This window comes from Capsicum annuum, chromosome 1 (assembly GCF_002878395.1).
Source record: "Capsicum annuum cultivar UCD-10X-F1 chromosome 1, UCD10Xv1.1, whole genome shotgun sequence".
Classification (NCBI taxonomy): Eukaryota; Viridiplantae; Streptophyta; class Magnoliopsida; order Solanales; family Solanaceae; genus Capsicum; species Capsicum annuum.
Genome location: NC_061111.1, coordinates 60,995,243 through 61,004,502, shown reverse-complemented (window position 1 = coordinate 61,004,502; position 9,260 = coordinate 60,995,243). Strand labels below are relative to the sequence as shown.

The window sequence follows — 9,260 nt, the reverse complement described above, 5'->3', positions numbered from 1 at the left end:
AGGCCACTCATCAAAATAGTAAGCTCAAAAAATTAAGAACAATCCAGATGATAATCCAAAAAGAAACTATGAATAAGAATATAAAAGACTAATCATGTTTTTGGCCTCAACCCCAGAATAAGGCTGTTTATCCACTCATGTTTGAATTCAACATCCAAAACAAAATAATTAATCATACCCAAAATAATTCTTGAATTTAAAGAAGTTCAAAAGAAATATTTAGAACCTTAAAAGAGAGAATTTTATGCTTTTTCGTCGCTGCTATGCTTTCCCCAAAAAGTCCCCAGTAATTGTGTTCATGTGTTCCCTTTTATACTTGGTAAGATCTGAACCGTTGATGCGATGCATCACTTATCGCGTTGAGCCAACATACATGTAGTGTCAACATCATGTTGTCACACTGGAATTCATCTTTGAAAATTAACCTAAATCGATTTCTTCACCATACGACGCGACGTATTAAGATCTCGTCGTGTCACTGGAACTTGTTCCTCAGAATTTGGCTAAGCGTCAAACCTATAGGCATCGACGCAACGTGTTGATATTACGTTGATGCACTATAAGTTGCTCTTGAAATTTCTTCTAAGGCACAAAAATCACACATCGATGTGATGTGTTGACATGTGTCGATGCATTGGAAGTTGTTCTTCAATTTTTGTATAAGGTACAATATATTACAAGTTGACGCGACGCGTTGAGATCGCATCGTGTCACTGGTATTTTTCTCTAGTTTTGTTCTTTCTTCTCGTCAAGCCTCAGCTCCTTTTTTTTCTATTTACTTTCGTGCATCTCCATATGATTTTGCCTTCTCATGATATGTATCCCACTTGCCTCCAAATCCATAGGAAATTAAACCTGTATCTCCAGTCATATCGGCTAGACACAAAACACAATTTAACTCACAATTCAATATATTTAACACACTTTTTATTCTCAAAACAAGTCCAAATATGGATAAATAGAGGTATTTGGACATATAAATATGCCTAAGATCACAACTCCACACTTAAAACCTTGTTCGTCCTCGAACAAGTTTAAGCAGCACAAGCATCAAACCTTTTAATCACAACCTATGAATCATGCTAGTGTTGGGCAGATGAACCTTTATTTCATGCTTCATTATCCCGACAATGTCATTCAATATGTTCGTAAACTTTATTATAAGTACGAAATTAAGATTTCAATAAGTAATCTGGACTTTCATCCGTATGCACCCTCATAACAAGAAAGTTTTCCCCATATCACTCACAATTTAACAATCTTAATCAAGAGGGGCATATTAACATTCAATCACTCGCTCTTAACAAAGAATTCATACATAATTGGAGATGAACAATAAGCTTTCCCTTAGTGTATTACTCCACTAATAGTTGGATGTTGAAACATAGGATCAAATAGGTCCTTTTACGATTTTAATGTAGGCTAAGGGACAGGTAGGAACTATTTTTAAAATAGTGACTCATCTCCCCAAGCACTTTAATACATAACTACCTTCAATCGAAATAACATTTCATCAACCACACTTTCCACTTCATTATCTTTACACATCCATTGTTTCACCCAGATCTTTCTCAGCACATTAACATCACTTTGGCAGAAGTATTTTCATTTACATTTCAGCTTTTCTTCAAATCCCAATCTTTGTTACGCACCCCTATAGTAGCCACCCTCAACCTAAGCAATTTTCCTTAATTGAGGTGCAAATTGTCCTTAACGGACCAGGACCAAAACAAGTTCATTGTAACGCAATAACTGGGTAACAAGAACTAAAATTCTCATCACACATTATTTTCTATTCCTAACCTTCCAATTTATGTGTGCAAATTACTTCTCTTAGAGCTTCACTTTCACCTTTTCCCATTCTTTGTACTTCAAATTCCCCCTTATTTCATTATTTTCATTTAAGCGCTTAGGAACTAGGGATCAAATTAAGATCTTTTCAAAGAAAAGGATCCGGCTACATATGAGGCTACCAAAGAAATTAGGATATAGGCTCAATGGGGCTGACTATGAATATGCATAAGGGTAGGCAAATAAAGTCTTTAAAATTCGGTTAACAAAGAAATGCCTAAATCACTTCCTACTCCTAACACCCTTTATTTTGCTTTGCAAACAAGCAAGGCAAGTTCTAGTGATTCCCATTCATGCAGAATATGAACAATTACTCACACACTCGGTGCATGCTAAGAATCAAGACGGATCCTTAAGGTCTTCGATTTTTGCATTTTATCAAATTCAATGATTACGCCAATCAAATCAACTACACCTCTTGAGATTTCACATTTAAAAATAACCAAAAAATAAAAAATTCCAACACTAACATTTCTCAAAGGCTGCAATCGGGATCTTACTACTTTCTCAGCTTCTAACGATGCACTCCCCTTAAGATGGTCGTCATCCATCAATCATAGGGGAAGACACTAACTAAGACGATTGCATAACGAATTTTTTCCAAAGAGGGAAACATAATTACTTTAATCCGAAATTGTGCCACAAAGGGTAAAAATAAAATATTGTAATAACATAAACAAAAAAATAAAATCTTGCCAAAAAGGGCAATACTTGTCAACTTACAAATTCACCAAAAACATAAAAAAAATAAAAAATTGTTCATCTAACCAACACAACCATGAACCATGGATAAATAAATAAAATAAAATAAAAGAGATAAAGATGAAGATGAATAAAGACCAACCACCCCACCCTTAAGCCTAGAACTGTCCCAGTGCTAGCAATAATGTATGATGGCTTGGTAGTCCCTGCTCAATCAAAAGTCACCATGGCCAGCACGTTATCAGCATCATCATTACCAAACTCGTCACCTGAGTCACCAACATCAGACTGCTCCTCCTCGGGCTCCTCATTGGAATATGCCATACACCTCACCTCATCTGTAGGGACATCATCATCAACAAGCTCATCAAAGTCAGGCCTAATGCGCAACAATGTCTGAGCATGAGGTCCCAGTGGGTAGTAAAGTTCTACAATACGAATCTCCTATTAGATGGCCGAACGCCCCCAATCCTCACCTGTGACATCGCCAGGCCATACATTCGGGCCGTGATCTCATTAGCACGATCATTACACTCGGGCATAGCTAAATTTACACCATGAGGAGCTGGTCCTTTGGTGTGAGAAATGTCAAATGGCCTGTAACCCACAGGCAGTAAATAGTCTGCATCCTCCTCAGGCACACCATGATGCCTCAAAAATCTTGTCAGTAATCCACCAAATCCATATCTCTTACCTCCTAAAAATCAGGCCTTTCTCATCATCAAGAAAATAATAGAACCAATATTCACATCTACATCATCTCTCATCAAGGCATAAATCAAACATACCCTATCACAGGTCACCTCCCTCATATGTTTCCTATGAACCAGGCAAGCATAGATAATTCTTGGCCATAGACATGCCTCCCTATTAAAATGATAAAATCGAAGTGAAATATATGTACCTCCTTCTTTTTAGCGAATCCACTTTGTCGTAGATCTAGTGCCCCATAGAAGATGACATATATGCTGATATGGGGGTTGAATTATCATCTTCTTCAGTGGGTCGGGATCAACATAGGGTACAGGTGCACCTAACAACTCATTAACAGTGTCTTCCATGAAAATGATTGTCTGACCACGAACTTGAACTTCAAACTCTCTTGGGTTCCAGTTTGCGTCTCAAATTACCTTCTCCTGGCTGCTCAAATAGAAAACTCATATGCTAGGCCTCTATATTTCCTACCATTAAAGGATAATCCTTTATCAAGGTCCTCCAATTGATAAACTGGTCAGCAGAATATTTGGATTTCTTATGCTGCAAGTACCATTTTCTACCCGTTTCTGCTATAACTTTTGTTCTAAACCTGCGATGCCCTCTGGGATCATGCGGAGCTGCTGGTACTCTACCAGCTAGTCTGCTCCTCTTGTGTACAAACCCAGATGTCCTAGCTGTATTCTTTCCCTTGCTAGACATGTTACCTATTCAACATAACAACCAATAAGAATATAAAATAGGTACCTTTGACACTAGCTACCACGAAGTGTGAATGTTACCCCAAACTTAGTTGTTAGCACAAGTTGCTATAAAAATTACATGTACTCGGGTACTCAGACTTCCCCTTTTTATTTGATAAGTTCAACAATCGGTTATCCAATATTAACATAACAAAGACATCTAGGAGTTGAATCATTCCAACGCTATTGGAATTAGTTTCAAAGTTCAGCCGAACCATCTCAAATCACACATTGACAAATATATATTATCATCCTTACATCTTTAGATTATTCTAGACTCAAACAGTTAGATACCATCAGGCCAAGAAACTTCACTTTTTAGTTTCTATTCTAAGTCCATATGAGCCCACACACATAAACATATACCAATTATCTGGGTACATAGCAGATGGATACTATAATTAGTCAAAACCCTAGTCGTAGAAGTCAAATTGAGCATTTATTTTTAGAGTAGGCATAAGACAACTGCATAATGCAATGTACCAGTTCAAATCAAGCAAATATACTACAAAAACTTGGTATAGTCACATCAATTTTAATAATATTCCCCCATCAACTAAATCACTTTCCCTTCTTTAATTTTTTTATTCCATTTATCCTCTAAGTCTAACAAATCAAAAGAACCCCACTTCAAATATTCTAAGTCATGAAAAATTCAACTCATGCTATCAACTAATAACCACTTTAACAATTAAATATAAATGGATAGTTACCTTGAATTTGCTAACAAAACGGAAGATAAAATTTTCTATTTTGCACCACAATAAGGTTAGTTAAGAGGATTTTTGTTTTAGGGTTATGGGGATTTAGGGGAAGCTACAACTCTAGGGTTAGGTTAGAAATGAAATGGGTTGAAGTGGTATTTATAGAATTGACCCAGCAATGAGGGTCAACGCGATGCGTTATATATCGCGTTGAATAATCAACGCGACGCATCAAGTTTGCAATGATTCTCTGGAAATAGCGTTGAAAATTTTATCCAAGTGTGGAATTTATGCCCATCGATGAGACACGCTGAGATCGCGTCGATCCTCTGGAAATTGCATCCAAAAATTGTTCTAAGGCCAAATTTCTCAGATTTGTAAGCATCTTTTCTTACTCCTTACCTTTTTCACCACTTATTAGCTATTTACTTACTCAATGGCCTATGTTCACTATCTTCTTTATCTCTACCTAATTTCTCATTCCTGCACATCAATCAAAAATAACAAAATTACGTAAGAAAAAGTGTGTTACCTCCCACCAAGCACCGTATTTTCATTCATGGAATGACTCATTTTTTGTATTTTTTTCCTTTTTTGTTCTTCAACTACTAAAAATTAAACTACCTATTACATTACATTTGTGGGTAACCTCCCACATAGCACCTTATTTTATGTCATGGCATGACTCATCTCATAATCACTCTTCAGCAAAAGTTATAGATTTCTTATGATTATCCGAATGATCTGCCAAATAGTGCTTTACACGTTGTCCGTTCACCAAAAACTTTTCCGTTTTCTCTGTATTCTACAACTCCACAGCTCCATGAGGTGTCATACACATTAGCTCAAAAGGTAACTCCCAATCTGGTGTGATCAGAATAGGTGCTTCAGTCAACTTCTTCTTAAGATTTTCAAAAGCTTTATGACAATCTGCCCCAAACTTGAACTTGGCTTCTTTCTCTAACAATTTGCACATGGGGCTTGCAATCTTTGAGAAATCTTGAATGAATCATCTATAGAACCTTGCATGTCCTAGGAAGCTCTACACTCCTTTAACTGTGACTGGATAAGGCAACTTTTCAATCACTTCAACGTTTGCCTTGTCCACTTCGAGTCCTTTGCATGACACTTTATGACCTAGAACAATTCCTTCCTTAACCATAAAGTGGCATTTTTCCCAATTTAGCACCAAGTTTGTCTCTTCACATCAAGCTAGGTCTCTATCAAGATTCTACAAGAACTTATCAAAAGAATTACCATACACAGAGAAATCATCCATAAATACCTCTACGAAATCTTCAACCATGTTAGAGAATATCACCATCACACATATCTGAAATGTAGCAGGTGCATTGCATAAGCCGAAGGGCATGTGTTTAACATGTATGTACCATATGGATACATGAAAATAGTCTTCTCCTGGTCTTTCGATTCGTAGAACCCATCCAAAAAATATTTAGTCAATGAAGAAAATTGGATAGTGGTCTTTACGAGTTACTTCATTCAACATCTGATAATCAATACAGATCCTCTAATCGGTCACCGTATGTGTGGGAATTAACTCATTATCATCATTGGTCATTATAGTCATTCCTCCCTTCTTTGGTACACAGTGCACTGGGCTCACCTATTTCCTATCAAAAATTGGGTAAACAATACCACTATCCAACCACTTGATCACTACTTTTCTGACCACCTCCTTCATCATAGGATTCAACCTTCATTGTTGCTGCACTTTAGATCTATAACCCTCTTCCATGTAGATGTTGTGCATCCAAAATTTTGGATTAATTCCAGTAATATCAGATATCTGCCAACGAATCTCCTTTCTTCTCTTCTTTAGAACTGCTATAGCTTCCTTTACATGTATATCTGATAATCCGGCAGACAAAATAATAGGCAAAGTATCTTGATCACAAAGATAAACATATTGCAAGTGAGGAGGGAGAAACTTAAGCTCCAAGTTAGGAGCTTCTTTAACTGATGGCTTGGGAAATGGACCAATTGGCCTATTCAAAGACTCAAACGTCACTTTTTTTGTCTTAACCATTGCTAAATTCATAAGCTAGACTAATTCCAATGCTTTCATATCTCCATACAGATCATGACCCATCAAAGCTCACTCTAATGGATCATCAGACAACAACAACTACTAATCTGCAGCATGGTCAATAACTGATATAGATGACAACTCCTCATATATGGTTGGCAGTTTCAATACTTTTTACACATCAAAGACTTCTACTTTATCATGCGCTCGCATGGTCATTTTTTTGGCTGCTACATCAATGAGTTACTGTCCTATTGCTATGAAGGATCATCCTCAAATAAATGAAACAACGGGATTAGCCTCAAAGTCAAGAATTATGAAATCCACCAAAAAGATTAAAGATCCTACTTGCATCGACATATCTTCAATAATACCATATGGCCTAGCAAGGGACCTATCCGCGAATTGCAAAATAATCATCGTGGGTTTGGGACTCTCTAGACCCATCTTTCGGCACCATGATGTGGCCATGAGATTTATGATAGCTCCCAAGTCACACAATCCACGTGCACAAATAGTTTGTCCAATGGTAATCTTCAAGGTGAAACTACCTAGATCCTTCAACTTCGTGGGTAGTTTATTTTGAATTTTGGACGTGCACTCTTGAGTAAGTACAACTGTAGCATATTCGGTTAACCGGTTCTTATTGGCAACTATATCCTTCAAATATTTTGTATATTTTGGCACACTCTGCAAAATGTCAACAAGAGAAAGGTTTACTTGAACCTGCTTCAGAAGATCTGGGAACTTCTTCAAACTTACTTCCTCTTCATGCTTTCTTTTGCTTTGAGAAAAGGGAAAGGGGAGAGTTTTCTTTTCCACACGAATTTTATCACTTGTCTATTTTTCCTTAACTTCCTTCTCTGCATTGTCTTTTAAACTCTCATCAGTGACTGTGGGATTATCTTGCTCCTGAACTGTCTCCTTAGTTTACAGCCCACTCCTTATTGTAACCATATTCACCTGCTTTAGATTCTCCTCTATATCGCTAGGTAATGCTCCTTGTGTCCTTGTATTCTGTTCCCCTGCAATTTGACCCAGCTGTAACTTTAAAGTTTATGTAAGAAATTGTTGACTCTTCAACTCAGCTGCAAAATGTGCTTGTTAAGTCTTTATGTCTACTGTAAACTGTGCTTGTTGAGCCATAAACTGATTAATCAATTCCTCCATATTGCTAGTCTTAGTGGTCGCCTGATTATTTTGAACCGATCGTGGATTAAGTTGCACTGGTCCTTTGTACTGATTTGTATTTTGTGCCTGATTTCCTCCCCATGAGAAATTAGGGTGGTTCCTCCAATTTGGATTATACGTGTTGCCAAAATTGTGTTGACCCTGACGATTTGCATTCCTCACATAGTTAACTGAATCTGGATTAATAGAATATGCATCTGTTGTGTGCTCACCACTTATGGAAACTTCACACTACAAATTTACCTGTTGAACTACATTTGCTACGGCTGCTGCTAGTTGTGTCACCCCCAACTTTAGGTTGTTCAGCTAACTAGTCCTATGATTTTGCATTGCTGCAATCTGTGCCTTAATGTAGTGAAGTGATCTACCTCCAATACCTTTGTAACGTTCTTTGGAGCACTCCTTGAATCTGCATGCCAATCCAAATTCCCTTGTGAGATTCGATTCAACAGTGTATACAATTCTTTATGAGTTTTCTCCAAAGCTTGGCCTCCTGCTGCAGAATCTAAGAGAATCTTTGTATTCGAATCAATGCCTTCTATAAATGTGTGAACCAAGACATTATTCGAATGATGGTGATGAGGATAATTTTTGAGCATTCCTTTAAATCTTTCCTAAGCTTGGTAGAGATTTTCTCTAACTTTTTGTCTGAAACTCAAGATCTCACTCCTCAAGCTTGCAGTCTTCTGTGATAGAAAAAATTGACTAAGAAACTTCTGAGCATAATCTTCCCATGAAGTGATGGAGTGTGGTGGTTCAGTATGTAACCACTTCTTTGCTTCCCCCATTAGAGAAAAAGAGAAGAGTGTCAATCTGACATAATCAACATTCACCTCTTTAGGAATATATGTATCACTTATTTCCTGGAAGGTCTGTGTGTGCTGCTGTGGGTCTTCATGGGGAAGACCAGTGTAATGCCCTGATGAATTCAATAGTTGTACCATATTCTACTTTATTTCAAATCGACCTCCTAGCTTGAGCTTCCAAATGCTATTAGTCATATGGTTTGTAAGTGGGATTGCCACATCACGAACAGGTGTTGCAGCTTGTTGAACAGGAATAACTGGAATAACCAGAGCTCGAACATTTCTGGCATTTGGATCAACAAGAGCATTAGGATCATGAACATTAGGATCTTGCATCTCAGCCATCTGGCCTTATTGAATGGAATGTTGAGCTCTTCGCCTTTGATGAAAAATCAATTCCGGTTCTGGAAAGGGCTTTACCAACTCTTTATCTATAGCCAGTCCAGTATTCAGCTAAACCTGCAAAATTCAGCTGCTAAGATCAAGTTGTTAACACTTA

At 37.4% G+C, this 9,260-nt stretch overlaps 1 non-coding gene across 1 annotated transcript; it reads left to right on the top strand.

Annotated features, from left to right (window-relative positions):
* Positions 1 to 8,525: 8,525 nt before the first annotated feature.
* LOC124891830 lies at positions 8,526 to 8,632 on the top strand. The gene has a single exon (XR_007049901.1). It is a non-coding gene; the product is annotated as a small nucleolar RNA R71 (small nucleolar RNA).
* The last annotated feature ends 628 nt before the right edge of the window (positions 8,633 to 9,260 follow it).